This window comes from Gopherus evgoodei, chromosome 12 (genome assembly GCF_007399415.2).
Source record: "Gopherus evgoodei ecotype Sinaloan lineage chromosome 12, rGopEvg1_v1.p, whole genome shotgun sequence".
Classification (NCBI taxonomy): domain Eukaryota; kingdom Metazoa; phylum Chordata; order Testudines; family Testudinidae; genus Gopherus; species Gopherus evgoodei.
In genome coordinates, this window is record NC_044333.1 from 7,034,143 (window position 1) to 7,055,160 (window position 21,018).

General features: G+C 46.2%; 1 protein-coding gene across 6 annotated transcripts in view; it reads left to right on the top strand.

Annotated features, from left to right (window-relative positions):
• Positions 1–280: 280 nt before the first annotated feature.
• KIFC3 (kinesin family member C3) overlaps positions 281–21,018 on the top strand; it is a 63,168-nt gene continuing 42,430 nt past the window's right edge. For 4 of the 6 annotated variants that reach the window (XM_030581818.1, XM_030581813.1, XM_030581817.1 and 1 more), the window contains exon 1: positions 19,328–19,393. The gene's annotated coding sequence lies outside the window, so the exon portion shown is untranslated. Of the gene's footprint in view, positions 349–18,947; positions 18,965–19,327; positions 19,394–21,018 lie in introns of those variants that run through there. The other 2 variants (XM_030581814.1, XM_030581815.1) reach the window with 2 other exon arrangements.

Consider the following 21,018-nt stretch of genomic DNA (forward strand, 5'->3'; position numbering starts at 1 on the left):
AGGCTTACATTTGCCAGAGATATCTTGCTCTCATTGTTAACCTTTTTTCTAGGAGTGCTTTATAAGCAGAATCCCTCTGGTTCATTCCATGAAACATTAATGACCTATTGGATGAACTGTGTGTTCTTCCTCGGGGCGATATCTGGTTTCGTGGTTCCTAGGCAGCCATCAGAAACAGCAGAAAGCTGGGACTATGCTGTACATGCGTGTCTGAGACTTTGTTTAGCAGGGGTGAGAGGAAATGGACATTGTGTAGTGCACAAATATGCAGCATTAAGGCTAATCACTGGAAATATTCAAGAGATCCTGTTTGAAAGGGGAGTTTGAAAAATTTGACAAGAGTAAAAGGTAGGTCACTTAACAGAAGCAGAGACAATGAGTTGAGTGGTAACAGCTTTGGCACGAAAACAGCTTTGTGCTACAGTTCTTGTCTATCTGTGGGGTTATATTCTGTATGACAAATGTTGTAAATATGACACAAAGTATAGATGGAGTATGGCTATGATTCTTTCCTCTCTCCTTGGCCTTAAGTCTGTTTCATACTAAACAAACATGAAAAAGGTTTCAGAGTGGTAGCTGTGTTAGTCTATATTAGCAAAAACAACAAGTCCTTGTGGCATGTTAGAGACTAACAAATTTATTTGGGCATAAGCTTTCGTGGGCTAAAACTGGCTTCATCGGATGCATGGAGTGGAACATACAGTAGGGAGGTATAAACTACACAGCACTTGAAAAGATGGGAGTTGCCTTACCAAATTGGGGGTCAGTGCTAATGAGCCAATTCAATTTAAGTTAGAAGTGGGCTATTCTCAACAGGTGACAAGAAGGAGTGGAAATCGCTTTTGCAGTGTTAATGAGGCCAATGTAAACAAGGTGGCCCACTTCAAACAATTGACAAGAAGGTGTGAGTATTTAGCACTGGGAAATTAGTTTTGTAAAAACAACAAGGAGTGCTTGTGGCACCTTAGAGACTAACAAATTGATTTAGTTTGTGTAGTGACCCATCCACTCCCAGTCTCTATTTAGGCTAATTTGATGGTGTCCAGTTTGCAAAATTGAAAAAGTTTATTAAATACTATCCATGGTGTGTGGTTATTTTGGGCTTTTTTGTGTGTCATTTGCCTCGATTGGATAGAGGGGGAATTGAATATGGGAGACCTAGGCAACTCCATTGGCCCAGTATGGGCTAATGCCTCGCTTACAGAAATTAAAGTACAGAGACTTGCTTTTTCTAAGACTGTTTTGGGAGTTTAGTGTTTTTTGTGCATGACAGTGACAGATTCATGGTTGGAAACTGAGGCGTCCCCACTGATTGCATTGGGGTTGTGATGGTTTAGTCTTCTACATGGTACATTACAAATGGACAGTCTCTGGGCCAGATCCTCTGTTATGTTATGGCTGCATTGTCACTCTGGTGGTATAAAGCGGCCTGAAAGCCAACTCACTTAACTGGCCCATTGAAGATTCCTCACGTCTAGGAGAATCCTGGAGTGGCATAGAGCTGCAGTAATAACAGCTCCATGCTCTCCTTGATACTGGTTTTTGGTGCGGGGACGTGGTCATGGGAAAGGGGTATGATCCAAGCATCTCTACGTTCCAGTGATCCCCATCTGCTGGAATGCTTCCTTGGGGCTATGAGCAGCCATCATAAACTACCGGAGTCCCAAAGCTATGCTGATTAATGCGGTGGACTGGACTGGACTTTGATCCATTGGCCATCTGGATACGGGTATGCAAAAGTGGTTAGGTTACTTTTATAACACTCCCCTCCATGTTCTGAGCTGTGTTGAATGCAAGTTGGCCATATCTCAGGATCTGGGCCTCTGGGTTTGTGCATTTTAAAATGAGTACAAATGCCTCACAAGAAGCTTAATCTTTGTAACGAGCTTTGATATCCTTGGATAAAAGATATTGTGGAAATGCAGAGAATTTATTATTATTTTATTAATCAATTTATATAGGATTTGGCAAATCATATCTCAGCTGCTCCCAGAAACCTCCTCACAGTTCAAGGTTCCTGTGCTGCAGTAACATTGTAATAATGAGCTAGGCTATAATGAAATGGTCTCTAGAGACACATTCTCATATAAGTGATCTTTCTAGTGGGGGGTTTTAAACAAGGAGAGTCTAGCTACATAAGAGACTTAAGTTCTGCTCCCGTCTGCATTTCTGGATTAGTGATTTTTTTATTTTATTTTATTTTATTTTTGCATCAGGTTGCTTGTGTGGAGGGGAAGGGAGGGAGTTAAATTTTAGCCAGGATTTTGTAGTTCTCTGCCCAGAGGTTTTACAGATGTAGGTTAAATATTTGCTTGGGGCAGGATGCACGGCTAATCCAAAAGGCACCAATCATAGATATGTTTTGATTGTTGTAGCTTCACTTAGTCCATTGCACTCCACTGGGCAAGTAAAATATGAATGCACTTGCCTGACTTAACAGCTAATTTATTTCTCCATATTTGAGAGGTCGCTGAGCATTTCTGCTTAATGAAAGCGAGTCTCACAACATTGAGCAAGCTTCTGTCATGCAGTTTTGCCAATGCATATCAGTTCTGAGCCCCAACATTCCAGCTAATGAAGTTAAGGGATTTTCCTGAGCAGACAGCCACAACTGTGATGATTTTGTGATATGAAAAACGATCTACTAAAGAGAACATTGAAACTTACCAGACTACTGTATTCATTAAATTACATTTGAATCCAGAGGTAAACGAACATTTATTAACCACAGCATACCTGTCAAGTATTCCTTTTTCCTCTTCCACTCCAAACATTCGTGTGTCACTGCTTTGCTTCCGTGTGGGAAAATGTGAATTTGAGGATTTCTTGACATGGAATTAGCTGGGGTCACTGTGCAACCTTCAACTCACTGCAGTGTATATTGCCGTCCGGAAATCATATCTGATGGAACTGGTACTAGGGAGTTCGGTTTGCCCCTTAAACACCACCAGACTTACCTTAGCCCTGCTCACTGGGGGACAGATCTTGAAATCATTTCCCACGTTTTACTCAGGCCTTACTCAGGCAAGCTCTCATGCAGTACAGTGAAAGTTTGTCTGAGTAAAAACGGAGTAAAGACTTCAGAATATGGCTCCATGTGATTATCATTATGATACTGGTGGACTCTTCGTCGTGTTATCGGTGGAGTGTATATGACTTAGTGTACAGTGCATTCTGTGAATAGACTAATGTAATTTAGCATAGAAATTGCTTGATAGTCATCCAGGTGTTTTTAATTATTAACTTCCAGCTGATGATAGTGCACTTGGTACCTCATGGCCATGTTTGGAAAGCACTGATTCCAGTCAGTCCTGTGATAAGGTGTTATTTTGCTTGTGTTTCTCTGTGATATCATGCAAACTGATATCTCGACAAGCACTTTTTAACCATGTAGCCAGCTGGAGAGAGAGGCCAGGTACCAGGCAGGTGCCATCTTGTTTTTGGAAGAGTTGTGGTTAGTAACACGAGTAGGTCTGTTTTCCTTTCTCATTTAGAATCATATATGCATTACAAGCTCTGCCTTTTCTCTTGTTTGTAAGGAAAATTATCTTAGCACTAAAGCCTAAACTAATCTCTTTGGAGGTCCTTTTTTGACTACTTTGTCTTGCTGGATGTGTTGTCGTGTGCATTTGACCACCGATCATGTAAGTGGCCAGGTACTATATTTAGAACTTTTATCCCATAGGGCAATTGCTGATACTCCTTGCCTCAGCATTTGGCCGCACCGCAGACACCTTGCTCTGTTTGCCATCATCGCACTCATAAAAGCTTCTCCCCAAACACTTCTGTGAACAAAACCCAGTCACCTAAAAGTTCATAGTAAAGAGAACAAAAAACAAAAACAAAAAAGGAAATAAACATGGCTGGATCTGATCAAGCTCTGAATCTAATTCAGCCAATGTGCTCATGAATAATTTTTTCTACTCTTCACCTAGTTTTCCTACTAATCAGTACTTTCCCCGACCCAGTCAATGAATCCTTCTGTTCCCCCCAAATCAATTAACACTGCTCCTAATCAATTAATTAATTCTGCCCCTCCTCCCCTGGCTTTTTTCTAGGGCTTTTCTGCTGTGTCTCTATCACTCTCTAAGGAGCACCAGAGACCTGTGTGCTCCCAACTCCTCTTGCTTCTGAGACCCCTGCTCCTTGCTTGCCAGCTTGTACTCAGAAAGCTCAGCTGAGTGGTCACTCTGTTCCCCTGCCTCTCCCCTTCCTTCTCTGAAAACAGTAGCAGCAAAGGGACTTCTCCTAGCCTGTGAAAAATCTAATGTGTCAGAGGCCACTTTTATCCTTCTCCAGTTTCCTGGGAAAGGTGTTCAAAATGGTATGGTATGTTTAGTTTAAGCTCTGCAGCACTAGTTACCAAAACATTATCTCCCAAGTTCAGACAACATCTCAAAATTGACTCTTCCAAGAGATGTGCTCCTATGCCTCTTAGGGCAAACACAGCATATAACACTCTAAAAGGGTTAGCTTTCAATTTCTCGGCCCCACCTCCAGCAACTATCACCTCTGATTCTTCCAACTTGGAATGGGGAGCCCATTTCAACAACTTAACTATTTGCCATAATTGGAACTATTTGGAGAAGAAGCTACAATCAACAGACTAGAACTGAGGGCAGTTTGCTGAGCTCTCAGGTCCTGTTCTCTGGAAGTACAATATGTCCTTATAAATTCTAGGACACAATCGACTTGCAAGTGCTATGACCTCAAGTGGAAAAGATTTTGAGTTTGGGCATCCGTTAACAACATCATCCCAATTTCAACTTCAATCCAGTCTATACTTGAATACTTGCTTCACTTGAAACTTTCCAGTCACTTCTAATCACCTTTGAAAGTTCATTTAGCAGCCATATCTACTGACAACATGCTACTGTACTTACTCGTGACAGAATAAGGAGATTTATGGAAGGTTTAGTGAACTACTATCTATGAGTCAAAGTCCAACTCCATCATGGGACCTTAACCTAGTCAACACTTATGAAGCCACCTGTAGAGGGGTTCGGCTGGGGGTTGTCCCTCTCTAGGGCGGCTGGGAGCCAGGCCGCCTCACTCTGGGGAGCTGGGGCATTAGCCTGGTGAGACAGTAAACAGTTAAGTGCTCAGGCCCTCTGTCAGAGGCTGCACAATGAGTCCAATACCAAGCCCAGGCCCTGGGTCACGGCAGGGCAGCAAACAAATGGTTCAGGGCTCAGGCCCTCAGGAAGGGGCTGACCAAATAGTCCAATAGCAAAACCCAGGCTCCTGGTCTGGGGTCGGGGCGAGCAGGAGATGCCACCCGTGAGTGGGGTGGCAGGGGGGATGTAGGCCCGCCCACTCCACTGCATCCCAGCCTGGGGTCCTGACAGCGGCAGGCGACCTGCTGCTGTGTCAGTGGGGATCCTGGCTGCAACACACTGACATCGACTCGGGGTGCCATAGCCAGACTAGAGTCAGCTGCCCCCAGGCTACTTCCAACCTCCTCCTCTAGCAGTACTTGCGTCTGGTCAGTGTCCTCCATGGGATCTAGCACCATAGGCTCCTCGGGGTACTCAACGAGTGGTAAGCTGGGCAGCTCCTCTGGGTCACTTCTCACAGGTAGGCTTACTGGCTTCTCTGGCATCTGGTCGGCCTCCAGCCTCAACAGGTATGGCCAGTCCTCGGGGCGGTCACAGGCGGCAGGAGTCTCCCCAGTGGGAGGTAGAGCACCAGTGTCTGGCCTCTCTGGTGGCCAGCCACCTTCTGAGCCCTGGAGTTGGGCTTTTATACTTCCTGTCCTGCGCTTTGACCTCTGGGGGGCGGGTACAGGCTCCAGTGGCTCCGCCCACTTTGGTACCCAGAGAGGCTTGTCCCTCTCTGAGGCGGCTGGGATCCAGGCCGCCTCACTACACCACCCTCTGAGCTGTTGAATAAGTGTTTGCTGTTTCACCTATCAATCAAAACAGCCTTCATTATAGACGTAACATCTGTCGAAAAGCAAGTGAACTTCAAACTCCCATGGCTAATCCACCCTTCACAAACGGGTTCTCTGTAACCACCCAAAATTCTTACCCAAGGTGATAATTGATTTCCATCTCAAGCAAACAAGCAATCTGCTGGAATTCTTCCCCAGACTTCACACTCATTTGGACAAAGTAACTCCACATGCTAGATGCTAAAACAAGTTTCTGGGATTCAAGAGTTTAGAAAGTCACCAAATCTTTGTATTTCTTACACACAAAATAGTAAAAGGCAGGCGATTACTCCCAGAGATAGCCTTTGTGAAGTATGGCTAGGCCTTGAAGAAAGTCACAAATGAGCCTCTGCCCCTCTCCAGACAGGGATAAGATCACATTCCATGAGGGCTGAGCTAGACTCTGGGGCATGCATTTGCCATATTCCCACTGTAGAAATTTGCAGAGCTGCAATGTGGCGCTCTGTTCATACATTTACAGAACACTATACACCAAGTCTAGCATCCCAGGTGGATGCTCAGTTTGGCAGAGCCGTCCTTCACTCCTTGTTTAATTAGGACTCCACATCTCACCTTCCTAAGGCTATGTCTACACTGGCAGAGTTACAGCGCCGCTCAGAGAGTGCTGAAGGGAAACCGCAGTTGTGCGTTCACACTGTTAGCTGCCTGCGCAATAGCGTGTTCGCACTTGCGATACTTGCAATGGTATTTGGAGCAGTGCACTCTGGACAGCTATGCCACAGAGCATCTCTTCCTCTTCTGCCGCTAAGAGTTATGGGAAGGTGAAGGGGGCTACGGGGCATCCTGGGTCCTGTCTCCATGCCCCGTGATGCATTGCTTCACATCCCAGCAATCCCTGTGTGCAGCGGGGTGGTGATTACCCGCTCCAGCCCTGAAAGGGTAGAAGCCAGCCCTAGGAGAGGGCTTGGGGCTAAGAGAAAAAGCCTAAGCTGGTTGGGGAAGGAGCTACACCTGAGCCATGCCCCAATCAGAGCAGCTGGGCCTTATAAGAAGGCCAGGGCAGCCAGAAGCTGAGCAGAGTCTCTCCTCTAGCTGTGAAGGGAGACTGGCCTGGCTGCAGGGGAATAAGAGGGTACCTGGGAGTAAAGCAGGGCTGGGGAAGAGTTAGAGGAGCAGGGGAGCTCCAGGCTGGCAACTCCCCAGGCTGCAGGGCCTAGTCCCAGGCCAGGCCCATGGAGGTACTGGGTGGTAGAAGAAGGCAGCAGGTCAACACCCCTTGCCCATGATGAGTGGCTTTTATACTGCAGTCTGCCCCAGTGAGTGGGCTAGGTGAGAACTGGCAGTAGCCTAGACTAAGGCAAGGTGCGGGTAGTGGGTGGGGGTTCCCTGGGGAAGGGAGACCCACAGAGATTGTTGGGGTATTGCCAGGGGGCAGCACCTCAGAGAACACGGGCACCGAGGTCCGGTGGGGACATGGGGCCCAGTGGTGGCGGATCACTGGCCTACAGAGGGCGCTCCAGGCTGGAAATTGAGCTAATTCCCTGAGACCGCAGGGGTGAGTCCACACACACTGTGCTTCCATCTGCATCTGGTGCCATCTTTCAATGATTTGTGTATTGCACTTCCTGCCTCTTCGGTCTGCAGGAACAGATCCCACACAGCTGACCAATATGCTGCTCGGTCTCACTAACACGTCATGAGTGGCAGTGGAGTTATTCCTTAAACTACAAAGGCAAGAGCAGTTCGACATCGATCTCACCATGTGTAGCAGCTATGACATGAGATTGCTTGTGGCACTCACGGAGGTGCTGACCACAGTGGAACGCCTCTTTTGGGCTCAGGAAACAAGCACTGAGTGGTGGGATCACATCATCATGGACATCTGGGATGACGAGCAGTAGCTGCAGAACTTTTGGACGAGGAAAGCCACATTCATGGGACTGTGCGATGAGCTCACCCCAGCTCTGTGGCACAAGGACATGAGAATGAGAGATGCCCTGTCACTGGAGAAGCACGTGGTGATTGCACTGTGGAAGCTGGCTACTCCAGACTGCTACCAATCGGTCGCTGACCAGTTCAGAATGGCAAAGTCGACTATTGGACTCCTGTTGATGGAAGCGTGCAGGGCCATTAATGGTATCCTGCTCCAAAAGACCGTGGCTCTTGACAACGTGTGTGACATTGTGGATGGTTTGCCCCAAATGGGCTTTCCTAACTGTGGAGGGGCGATAGATGGCACACATATTCCAATTCTGGCACCAGACCACCTAGCCATCAAGTACATTAATTGGAAGGGGTATTTCTCAACGGTTCTCCAGGTGTTTGCAGATCTCCATGGGCGTTTCACGGACATTAACGCAGGTTGGTCTGGAAAGGTGAATGACGCACGCATCTTTCAGAACACTGGCCTGTTCAGGAAGCTGCAAGCCAGGACTTTCTTCCCACACCAGAAGATCACCGTAGGGGAAGTCAAAATGCCCATTGTGATCCTGGGAGACCCTGCCTATGCTTTAATGCCGTGGCATACACGGGGCACCTTGACAGGACCAAGGAGTGGTTCAACAACAGGCTTAGCAAGTTCAGAATGACTGTTGAATGTGCTTTTGGCCATTTAAAGGCCCACTGTCACTGCCTATATGGGAGACTGGACCTAGCCAATGACAATATTCCTATGCTTATAGCCGCATGCTGTACAGTCCATAATATTTGTGAAGGGAAGGGTGAAAGCTTCACTCAGGATCAGACCACTGAGGCTCAGTGCTTGTCGGCTGAATTTGAACAGCCAGAGACCAGGGCTATTAGAGGGGCGCAGCACGGGATCAGGGATGCCTTGAGGCAGCAATTTGAAGCTGAAAGCCACTAATATGTGTTGCTATGCTCAGGAGTGCAGTGCTTGTGATGCTAGGAGGTGATTGTGATTGGTGCAAGCGCTGCACAAGAAGGTTTAAGAAAATTGCCTGTTGCTTTGCAGGGCTCTGTTTGCTTTCAGTTAATGGAATAAAGATTGCTTTCAAACCAAAACAATTATTTGATTAAAAAACAACAACCCGAGGAGAGAGAGAAACAAAAAAACACATCAGCACTGAGGGGATGGGGGAAGGGAGGGTCCCAAGAGGAGGTCGGGTCCCAGGACGGTTAAAGATTTGTGTCCATCCAGGTAGCATATCCAACGTCCTCCTTTGGACTACAGTGCAGCGGGTACTGTACTTCAGCAGGGGTAAACTTCAGATGGACGGGTGTTGAGTGCAGTGAGTACTGGGACTCCACGGGACTGGACTGTGATGGGGCAGGAGTGGAATGCAGCAGGTACAGACTGGAGCCAGGAGGTTGATAAGAATGGGTTGGCAGTGTCTGGGGGGCGCATGGGAAAGTGTTTTGCAACAGCGGCTGCAGGGGAGGGCGGGTGTGGAGCTGCTCAGTTTGCAGTGCTCGTAGCACCTGAACCGTGTCCACTTGGCACTCCATAATGTTTAAGAGCCGCTCTGTGGCTTCATTCTGGCACGCCACGTTCTCCTTTCAATCCCTCATCTTGCTGTCCCATCACTCCTTCAATTCTTGTTTCTTGGCTGCAGAGTGCATCATAACCTCACGCAGAAAGTCCTCTTTAGTTCTTCGTGCCACTTTCTAATTCAGCGCAGCGATTCAGTCGGCGAGAAGGTCATATCTGTGAAGCCAAAATGCAACATTTTACGGAAGCAGGATTGTTTGCAATATACAGACCACTGATTTAAAACACAGCCAGTACTCACACGCCTGTTACTGACTGGCTGACCCCAGGCAAGCACACATGAGCCACAAGACCCCCCAACATCATGAGTAGCTGCAGGGGCAGGGGAAATCTCTCTTCCCAGACCCTGTTGTACACTGGGCATGTGGCTCTTGGGGAGAGCCAGCACTGTGCTGGGGAGCCTGACGATCATTCCTGTCCCCACACTTTCCACAGGCTGTGTTCATTATGGTAGATCTCTGGCTGCTGAGGGTGAGCAGAGAATCAAAGGATGGTCTTCTCCAAGCCTGTGGCTTCTGCCCTGGCACCTGTGCAGCACCAGAGCGGTGGTTTGCCTTCTGCAGCTTCTGGTAGGCGTTCTGCAGCTCCTTCACTTTGACTCTGCACTGCAGGGTGTCCCGGTCATGGCCTCTTTCTGTCATGCATTGTGAAATTTGTCCATAGGTATCATAATCCCTATGGCTGGAGCACAGCTGGGATTGGACATCCTCCTCTCCCCAAATGCTGATGAGGTCCAGCAGCTCAGCATTGCTCCAAGCAGAGGATCACCTGGTGCGTGGAGCAGGAATGGCCACCTGGAAAGATGCACTGAGACCACTGCATGCGTCACGGAGCAAACAGGAAGGGGACTTTCTCAAGGAATTTAAGGGGTTGGGCTAACGATTGGTCACCAGAGGGCAAGGCAAAGTAGAGATCAAACTGATGACCAGAGAGGCGAGAACAGGCATTGTGGGACACCTCCTGGAGGCCAATCACAGCGCTATAATCGACCAGGGTGTCTATACTGGCACCACGGTGCTGTAGCCCTGGCACAGAAAGCTCTACGCCTTTCTTCAGGGTGGTTTTTTTACAGTGCTGCAACTGAGCAGTTTCTGCACACTGAGTGGCTTGGCAGAGTGTGCACCTTGGGAGTTACAGTGCTCAAAGCTGCTTTAATGCACAGAAATTTGCTAGTGTAGATGAGGCCTTAGTTTGATAAGCAGTAATGTGCCATATGTCAACTATCTCATGAGCAGGAATGGGTAGAGGCTTCTGGATGAAGTAAAGGTTATTCACCTTTAACTATGGTCTCTGAACATTCACACTTCCCACCCACCTTCCCTTGGAATCCTTGGAATGCTAATTACAACCTTATACCTGAGGAAGTGGTGGAAGGAAGTGAGGCAGATGGAAACCTCTTTTATAGCCTCACCCTCAGAATGTTGAGGACCTGTGAAGGGAGGGACTGGGGGGTGTGTGCGAGAGGACTCTGGTGGGCACTGTCACAAAATGTTCTACTGTCAGAGCTGCACTTCTGCCACTTCCCAGGAGTCTGAATGTGCAGGGTTCATCTCCGTTACTGATGAGTAACCTTCATTTGCTAAGCCGATGTCATGATTTTGGGGGACCCGACTCAGGATTGAATACTTGTGGGTGACAATACTGAATACACCCCCATGCATAAAGATATTTATGCCAAACTAATGTTAACTTCAGGGTTTCTCACATTTATTTTTTTAAAATTGGGAAATTCCCACCCAAACCTTTGTTACTTTAGAGTTATGACTGAAGTCACTGATATAACCCTTATATTACAATGCATACCTACAGCATACCATTAAAAAACCAAAGTGTTCAAAAGACAGGAAATGAGTAGTTAAGGTAATTTACATAAATATTCTACTACCTTTACAGTTTATAAATTAAGCTAATGACACTGTAGCATTACAGTTGTTGTTGGAATGCGTAAGGTAAATTTTCACGTCATTATTATTAGCATTAAACCAATGAATGAACTGCACAGGTAATAGAATATTTATGTAAATTACCCATTACTGATTATTTCCTGTCTTTTAAAATCTAATGTTAATGCTGTATCTATGTATGCTGCAGAAGAGTTATATATTAATTACTTCAGCAACTTTAATTTGCTGAGCAAAATTTTTATGTGGGTTTATTATTCTTTGCTGTAGCCCGAGGAATTGTTATTTTAAAGTCTTTCTCTATTAAGGGCCTGAGCCAAAGCCCATTGAAGTTAAACTCTAAATAAACCCTGCTGTCCCCCAAGTATGACCCCAGTCCAACAAAGCACTTAAGCATGTATGTAATTTTAAGCACGAGTAGTCCCTTTAAAGTCAATGGGATTAGTTGCGTGCTTAACACTATACATATGCTTAAGTGCTGTGCTGAATCAAGGCCCACACACTCACATGGGGTGAGGGCTTTGATTTTGAAATGGAAGTGAAATTCAGAAGAAGAAAAATGGGAGGTACCTGTTCCTAGAAGTTCAAGATATGTCGTCTCGGGTGTCTTCTGTTGCATTTTCTGGTCCACTAAAGCAGGTGATATCTGCAGTTTAGAGGCAGCAGCAGCAGCTGTGAGAGTTTGTGGTTGATATGGTTTAATGTTCTCTGCCAAAACGTCATTTGCTATTTGCAAGCTAGAAATATTTCAAGAGGGCGATATCAGAAGAACAAGCTGCGTTCAGAGGTGTCTTTTCTTCACAGCAAGGAGACAGAATAATTAGCAGCACAATCTCCCACTTGTACTTTTAGAGTGGACAGCTGGTGTGAACAGGGCTGAAGCAGCAGGTGTGAATAGGTGATGAGGTTCACAAGACCCATTAAACAACGCAGAAGCTCACAGTTATTTTCTCTTCACTTGTCTTACAGATTCTTTATTTCTCTTTCCCCACTCTCCATGAAGCATGCGAGTGGTACAAAATGAGATGGAACAAACACCTCATTCTGGAGTCTTGGTTTCTGTACTTAGTACCACTAATACGCACACCTTCGAGATGAGGGTGGGAGTATCTATTAGGGAGAGTATGATCATGGAAGCAGAGCTGAATGGACACAGAGATTGAATTCCCCATACTATCCGCAAGCAAAATCTGAGATATATTGTGATTTATTATTGCAAGATGGAAGGGAAAGGAAGAAACTCAGAAAATTCTCTGATACATGAAGCAAGGGTATCAATTTCTACTGGACTGACAGTGCTTCCTCTCTCAAACAATACGAGAAGACTAATAATAATGCTTCGCACTCATAGGGTCTTCTAGCTGCAGATCACTATACTCTACAAATATTGGGATGAAATTCATTGCAGTGAGAGGGCCAGCACAAAACCCTATGTCCTCAAAATAGGGCTAAAGTGGTGCAATAGCGTCTTCTGCTGTCCCTTTGCACAAGCATGAATGTCACCTCGTTAATGAATTAAACCAGTCAATACTCTTGTGCGGTTGGCCAGTATTATATTCCCATTTTACAGAAGGGGAAATTGACCGACAAAGCAGTCAAGTGACTTGTACACAGTTGCACAGAAAGTCAGTGGCAGAACTGAAATATCCTGGCTCCTAACTCTTTGCTCTAATGGCAAGACGCTCCTTGGTGTGAAGGAAGGCTCTTGTTCCAGATAAGGGAACCCAGTGGAATTGTGAAAAGATGGATGTGATGTGATCATGTTTCAGCATCAGTTTTTTGTATGCATGCTGCAGCCTGGACACCTAGGACTTTGGTGAGGATGAGTGTGGTTTTGCCCTTCTGTTCTTGCCAGTGAGTCTACATATTGCAAGTTTGAGGCTTGCAGCAGTGAACAATCAAAATTATGGCCACATTTGGGTGAGTAGTGCAGTGACGGCTGTGTATTTATGCTTTGCTGTGGGCAGTATCCAGTGTTGCTAACCAGTCTCAAACATTCAAATATCATGAGTCAGCCCCTCCCAAAATAACAAGTGTCTTAAAAATTGAGGGTTTTTTTGTTTTTCTTTTTTCTTTTTAAATGAAGTTCTTTTATTTCCTTTCTGATATTTGAGTCTTCTGAGTGCAGTTTTGTCACAACACATCTTCATGCTTTTCTTCACAACCCTGAGGACCAGAAGTATATTTTTTTGGATGAAAGCTGAGCTCTTCATGTAATCACTTGATAAGATTATGGAGGGGATGGGATGATGCAATAGCCTAATTTTGGCAATTAATTGATCTTTGATTATTAGCAGGTAAATATGCCCAATGCTCTGTGATGGGATGTTAAATGGGGTGCGATCTGAGTTACTACAGAGAATTCTTTTGTGGGTGCTGGCTGGTGAGTCTTGCCCACATGCTCAGGGTTTAACTGATGGCCATATTTGGGGTCAAGAAGGAATTTTCCTCCAGGGCAGATTGGCAGAGGCCCTGGAAGTTTTTCACCTTCCTCTGCAGCATGGGGCATGGGTCACTTGCTGGAGGATTCTCTTCACTTTGAGATCTTTAAATCACGATTTGAGGACTTCATTAACTCAGGCATAGGTTAGGGGTTTGTTACAGGAGTGAGTGGGTGAGATTCTGTGGCCTGCATTGTGCAGGAGGTAAGAATAGATTATCATAATTGTCCCTTCTGACCTTAAAGTCTATGAGTCTCCAAAGCCGAGGCTCTAAGTAAAACATCCAATACCATAAGAATCGGCAACACAGGTATCTGCTCAGGTCATGGAGGAGGGAAGAGACTGGAGAAGGACATAGAGGAAGATGAAGTTTATTTTTATACCCTGCATGCTTCTCACAAGCTAATCCCCTACCAAATCTTTTAATTACCAAGTACTTGGTTGCACGCAGCCATGTGGGCGCTGTGTCTGCATTCCATTCATTTTTAGCTTCACAGAAGACAAACATATTTTTGTCCAATGAACGTGGGAGCTTCTGTGTCCTGCCTTTCCCCATCCCTTCCCCCACACACCTTCTTTCCCAATGAGTAACAGGAAGTGCCAGGACTTTGTCAGCACTTTTGATAGCCAAACCCTTTCACATTCACTTGAACCTTAACATTTAAGGCTGGGAAAGTGAATTGGGCAGGGTGGATACCTGATCTCCAGCAAACAGCCCACAGCAGGCAACACAGTTTGTGTGGTGCTGATGGAAGAATTTCAGTATTGCCAGGACCACTTCTTGGTGGAAAATGAAACATAGGTACAGCTTAACCATTTTCTGGCCTCAAGCAAGAGCTTGGCGAGCAACTCTTTGTTTCTGCTGCCAAGGGGATTGGTTTGAGTAGGAACTGGGATTGAGGCTAGCAATGCTGAGGCAACACTGAGCCGCCAGAAGCATATGACCACCATCAGTCACTTGGTGCTGCCTCTGCCTAAGGTCAATTCTGATGAGAGCCAGGTCACCAGTGCAAGGAGCAGTGAGAACGTCTCTTGCCGACAAAACGATGCACACACAAGTGCTTATGCTGGCAAAATTTATGTTGCTCAGAGGTGTGTTTTTTTCACACCTCTGAGTGCCGAAAGTTTTGTTGACATAAATGCTACCATAGACATGGCCTAACTAATTTAAGATCATGAAACGTGTGTGGGGGAGAGGAAATATCTAATTTGTGCTGATGGATAAGGTTCTGGGGCCTAGTTCATCATTGCCTTTGTGTAACTAAACTGTCTTAAAGCAACTGCAGGGCTAGTGTATGGGCTCATGGTGAGCATCCCCAGCATAGCAGCCCCTACTCCAGGCATAGAGCCAGCTCTGCACAGTCTATCCCACAGCAAGGGCTGCATTCCAGAGCAGTGGAGGAGAGATGGAGGACATAAACGGCATGTGGGGGGTTAGAATGAACTGCCCATCCAGCTATTCTGTGCCTTTGTATAGCCCCACTGGGGCCATTGCGGCAGAGACAACCCTCCTCCAGGAGCTGCGCTGCCCCCAGAAGCCATTGTACAAGCTGCTTTGCCTCTGTTCCTGCACTGGAGAGAAATCTGTCTGCTGGTGTTCAGTGGAAGGACTGTTTGTCTTCTCCTCTCTCCTCCTTGGTGTCTTTTCCCACTTATGTCTACAGCATCTCCCAATTGCTGAAGTAAAAACACTCCTCTAAGGCCAAGTGTATACTACAAATTTTTGTTGGTATAGCTGTGTTGAGCAGCTGACATCATAACGGTGCTGGCAAAAGTGCCTAGTGTAGACACAGTTATACCAGCAAAACTTGGGGGTGGGGCTGGAATAAGGTACAATGGCAAAAGTGCAGTTTTGAAGGTGTAAGCTGCATGCACACTAGGAGCATTTCCAGTATAATATACTGGTATAGCAAAGCCTTCTGAGTATGGACCTCACGTAAATAGTTCAGTTTTCTTACTGAGCCACCAGTGATCAGTACCTGACTTCTAACTGGGATGTAGGACATAGGACTGGAAGGGACAAGTCTAGTCTCCTTCTAGCGCTATAAGAAAGAAACTATTTTTAAAGTGTAAGTCACGTTTTTTATGCATCTCTCACAACTAAATGTAGAACTAGTAATTTGTCATTCCTGTAATTTGTGGAAATGGGAAGGACGAGCATGTGACTAAAGCATAGTCTTGGGAGTCAGGCTATTTGGGTTCTATTCTCGGCCCTCCTGTAAACTTTGTGTGACCTTGAGTGAATCACTTCCCCTTTCTATGCCTTAGTTTCCCTCTCTATAGCTACAAATTAGGCATTCCTCTTGCTTCGTTCAAGTTTGCAAAGTGCCTTGAGAATCTCAGATTGAAGGTGCTAGAAGTGCGCAAAGTTATGTTGCTTATCGGGTCATTTGTCAAGTAAAACAAACGTTATTAAATAAATTCCTTCCTGTTTTCCTTTCCTGTGTAGGCCACGTCTACAGTTACAAGCTTGCAGCAGCACAGCTGTACTCATACAGGTGTGCTCCTGTAAGATGGCTCGTGCAGCTGCGTTATGGTGACGGGCAAGAGCTCTCCTGTTGATATAACAAAACCAGTGCAAGGAGCAGTGAGAACGTCTCTTGCCGACAAAACGATGCACACACGAGTGCTTATGCTGGCAAAATTTATGTTGCCCAGAGGTTTTTTTCACACCTCTGAGTGCCGAAAGTTTTGTTGACATAAATGCTACCATAGACATGGCCTAACTAATTTAAGATCATGAAACGTGTGTGGGGGAGAGGAAATATCTAATTTGTACTGTTTACATTTAGCATTTCACTCATCTTAAGACCAGTGGGTCTCAAACTTTTTTACTGGTGATCCATTTTGCATCACAAGCCCCTGAGTGCGATCCCACCCACCAATAAATTAACCACACTTTTTAATATATATAACACCATTATAAATGCTGGAGGCAAGCAGGTTTGGGGTGGAGGTTGACAGCTTGCGACACCCCCTGTAATGACCTTGCAACCCCCAGTTTGAGAGCCCATCTTAGACAATTAAAACGGAGTAGACAGGGCTGTAAAGCATAACTGTTTTTTGGACTTTCGGGGAGGAAGGGGTGTGAAAGGGACTGAGGTTTGTACGGAGGCACTGAATTTTGTGGGAGCTCTGTCATGGGTCTAGTTTTGGGGGGAGCTGATGGTGGGTTTAGCTTTTAGTTCCAACTGATTTGATTTTGGAATTTATGTCAAAGGCACTTGGAGTGGTAGGTAGATGCCTATTATTTTATAAAGCACAATTATAAATTGAAGAATAATCCAGCTTTCTAGCTGCTACACAAGTACAAGGTTCTTGTATTTGGGTTTCCAACAACACAGGGAAATGTTTGAATTAAAAAACACAGATACACTCTTTTTTTTAATTTTAAAAAATAATAAGCATGAAGATCTTTCCATGCAGGTGCTCAGATGCAGGCCACACAACTATCTGGATAGTCTGATATGTATTGATTAGGGCTGTTAATTAATCACAGTTAACTCACATGATTAACTCAAAAAAATTAATCGCCATTAAAAAAATTAATTGCAATTAATCACACGGTTAAACAATAGAATATCAATTGAAATTTATAAAATATTTTGGATGTTTTTCTACATTTTCATATATATTGTATTCTATGTTGTAACTGAATTCAGTGTTTATTTTTTATTATAAATATTTGCACTGTAAAAATGATAAACAAAAGAAATAGTATTTTTCAATTCACCTTATACAAGTACTGTAGTGCAATCTCTGTCATGAAAATGTGACTTACAAATGTAGATTGTTTTTGTTACATAACTGCACTTAAAAACAAAACAGTGTAAAACTTCAGAGCCTACAAGTCCACTCAGTCCTACGTCTTGTTCAGCCAATCACTAAGAGACAAACAAGTTTGTCTTCTTTTACAGAAGATAGTGAGAAACAGGCATTTGCTCGGCACTTTTGTAGCTGCCATTGCAAGGTATATATGTGCCAGATATGCTAAACAGAGTTTTAAAAGAGCAACACTCTGATGCAGAAACTACAGAACCCGAACCACCAAAAAAGAAAAACAACCTTCTGCTGGTGGCATCTGACTCAGATGATGAAAATAAACATGCATTGGTTGTACTGCTTTGGATTGTTATTGAGCAGAACCCATCATCAGCATGGACCCATGTCCCCTGCAATGGTGGTTGAAGCATGAAGGGGCATATGAATCTTTAGTGCATCTGGCACGTAAATATTCTTGTGATGCCAGCTACAATAGTGCCATGTGAACACCTGTTCTCACTTTCAGGTGCCCCTGTAAACAAGAAGCAGGCAGCATTATCTCCTGCAAAGGTAAACAAACTTGTTTTTCTGAGAGATTGGCTGAACAAGAAGTAGGACTGAGTGGACTTGCAGCCTCTAAAATTTTACATTGCTTATTTTTAATGCAGTTTTTTGATACATAATTCTACATTTGCAAGTTCAACTTTCATGATAAAGCAATTGCACTATAGGACTTATATTAGGTGAACTGAAAAATACATTTTTTTTTACAGTGCAAATACTTGCAATCAAAACTAAATATAAAGTGAGCACTGTACACTTTGTATTCTGTGTTGAAATTGAAGTCAATACATTTGAAAATGTAGAAAACATCCAAAAATATTTAAATAAACGGTGTTCTATTAATTTTTAACAGTGCGATTAATCATGATTAATTTTTAATGGCATGATTAATTGCGATCAATTTTTTTAAATCTCTGGACAGCCCCAGTATTTATATTAAGGTTTATTATTGAAAAATAAACCCTGCATTTGGGAATTACTTGATGGCCACAATGTGTTCGCCTGTAACCCTTTCATCCAGAAAGATCGCTGCATGCTTTACAAAGCATGCAGGTTAATCATTTTAACCACCACAGAAAAGCATCCACCTCTGAGGTGGAGCAGGGCGGCTTATTTACAGCTCTGGAGAACAGTTTAGGGCAGGCAGCGGGGTTTTTTTCTCCCGAAGAAGGGGCTCGTTGTGACCCCACGGGGGTGCTCTGGCTCTTCCCAGCCAGGCTAGTGAGAGGCTGGCTGCTGCTTTGCAGCCTCGGTCCGTGCGCCCCGAGCTGGGGGCACTGCTGTCTCCTGGGGTGGGGGCAATGCAGCCACTGTGCTGGAAAGGACAACAGCCCCTGGGCTCGCTCCTGGCGCCGGGCAGCGGCTGCCGGCCCAGCCCGTCGGGGACACGCCTCGGGTGGGTTTTGCTGCCTTCCCCCGCCTCGGCTGCACGTCTAGCCCCCCTGGCGAGCCCCCCCCGGAGCAGAGGGCTGGAGCCGGCCAGGCTGCGGCGTGGGACCCGCCCGCAGCTCCCCTCCCGCGGGGTCCCGCCCACCCCCCGGCGCGGCCCGCTGCGGAGAAGGAGCCCCGGAGTGCGGCCAGCCGGTTACCATGGCAACCGGCAGCGAGTCGGAGCCAGTCATTTCCTGTGGAAAAGCGGGGGGGGGGGCGCGAGGGGGTGTGTGCGGGGCGGGGAGTGGGGACGCTCCGCCACTTGCCTGCGGAATCCGGGCTGGCGGCGTGAGGGGGTGACAGCGCAGCCCCCTGCCATGGCCCTCCTGCCCCCGGGGGCGGCCAGGCCGGGCAGCGCCGGGCGCCCACCCCGGAGCCGGGCAGCTCCGACCGGGTGAGTCTGGCCTCGGCCCCTCGTGTTGCTGCGTCCGCGGGCCGGGAGGTAGGGGTGTGTGTGTGTGTGTGTGTGTATTCCTCTCCTTTGATCCTGTGTGTGTGTGTGTGTGTGTGTGTGTGTGTATTCCTCTCCTTTGATTCTGTGTGTGTGTGTGTGTGTGTGTGTGTATTCCTCTCCTTTGATCCTGTGTGTGTGTGTGTGTGTGTGTGTGTGTGTATTCCTCTCCTTTGATCCTGTGTGTGTGTGTGTGTGTGTGTATTCCTCTCCTTTGATTCTGTGTGTGTGTGTGTGTGTGTGTGTGTGTGTGTGTGTGTGTGTGGATTCCTCTCCTTTGATCCTGTGTGTGTGTGTGTGTGTGTGTGGATTCCTCTCCTTTGATCCTGTGTGTGTGTGTGTGTGTGTGTGTGCTTTTGCTTTGATCCTGTGTGTGTGTGTGTGTGTGTGTGTGTGTGTGTGTGTCTGGATGCCTCTGCTTTGATCCTGGGTGTGTGTGTGTTAGTACCTGTGTCTTCTGTCGGAGCGGTGTGTGTGTGTGTGTGTGTCTGGATGCCTCTGCTTTGATCCTGGGTGTGTGTGTGTTAGTACCTGTGTCTTCTGTCGGAGCGGTGTGTGTGTGTGTGTGTGTGTGTCTGGATGCCTCTGCTTTGATCCTGGGTGTGTGTGTGTTAGTACCTGTGTCTTCTGTCGGAGCGGTGTGTTTGTGTGTGTCTGTGTGTGTCTGGATGCCTCTGCTTTGATCCTGGGTGTGTGTGTTGGTGCCTGTGTGTCTTCTCTTTTTTTGTCTCTCTGTGTGTGTCTCTCTCCTGGCCCTACCGAAAGGAGCCCGAAGAAGAGCTCCGTGTAGCTGTCAAGCTGGTCCCCTCCATCCGCAGAAGTTGGTCCCATACAAGACATTCCCTCACCTGCCTTGTCTCTCTCAAAGGACTCATTGTCATTGGCGGTGGGGGTGGAGTGGGAGCAAACGCAGCAGTAGGTGGTTTGTGCCTTTTAACCAGGGCTTTGCTTCGGTCACCCCCTCCCGCTCCCCCAAATCACCTCAATTTCCATCGGTCAGTCTGTATTTCCAGTGACTTGTTTGGCTATCAGTGGCACCTGACATGGTGTGCGCCGGCTGCTGGAATTCTGGTTTCCCCCCGGAGTGTGAGCGTGCTATTGCATTGCCGTTACGCTTCACCTGCCAAGGCCTAAATGTGTGACAAGAACCATGCATGCGTGTGAGATGCATCAGAAATAGCAGAGCAGGAGGCTTGGAAATACATGGGATTCGTTCCATTAATATGCACAGCATAACGTTTGCGGTAATCTTCGTTTCAAGATTCAGCATTTCCAGGGGTCGGAATAAATGTGCTGTAATAAACAGTGGGATAATGCCAGGGTTCTGATTCTGCAGCTGCCACCGTCTCAATGGACCCCTGTGCCCATTTAGTGGCAGTTAAGCACTGGGGCCCCTGTCAGTGTGGGTTGGGTCACTCTAATAAGTGATGTAATAGTTAATGAGGCAGAGTGGAGAGCTAAAAAAGGGTGTTTTAAGGTTCCATTAATGTTCATGCAACATTTTGAAATCTTTGGATGAAAGGAGCGTGACGAGCAAAATAGAAAAGATTGTTTTAATTACACCTCTA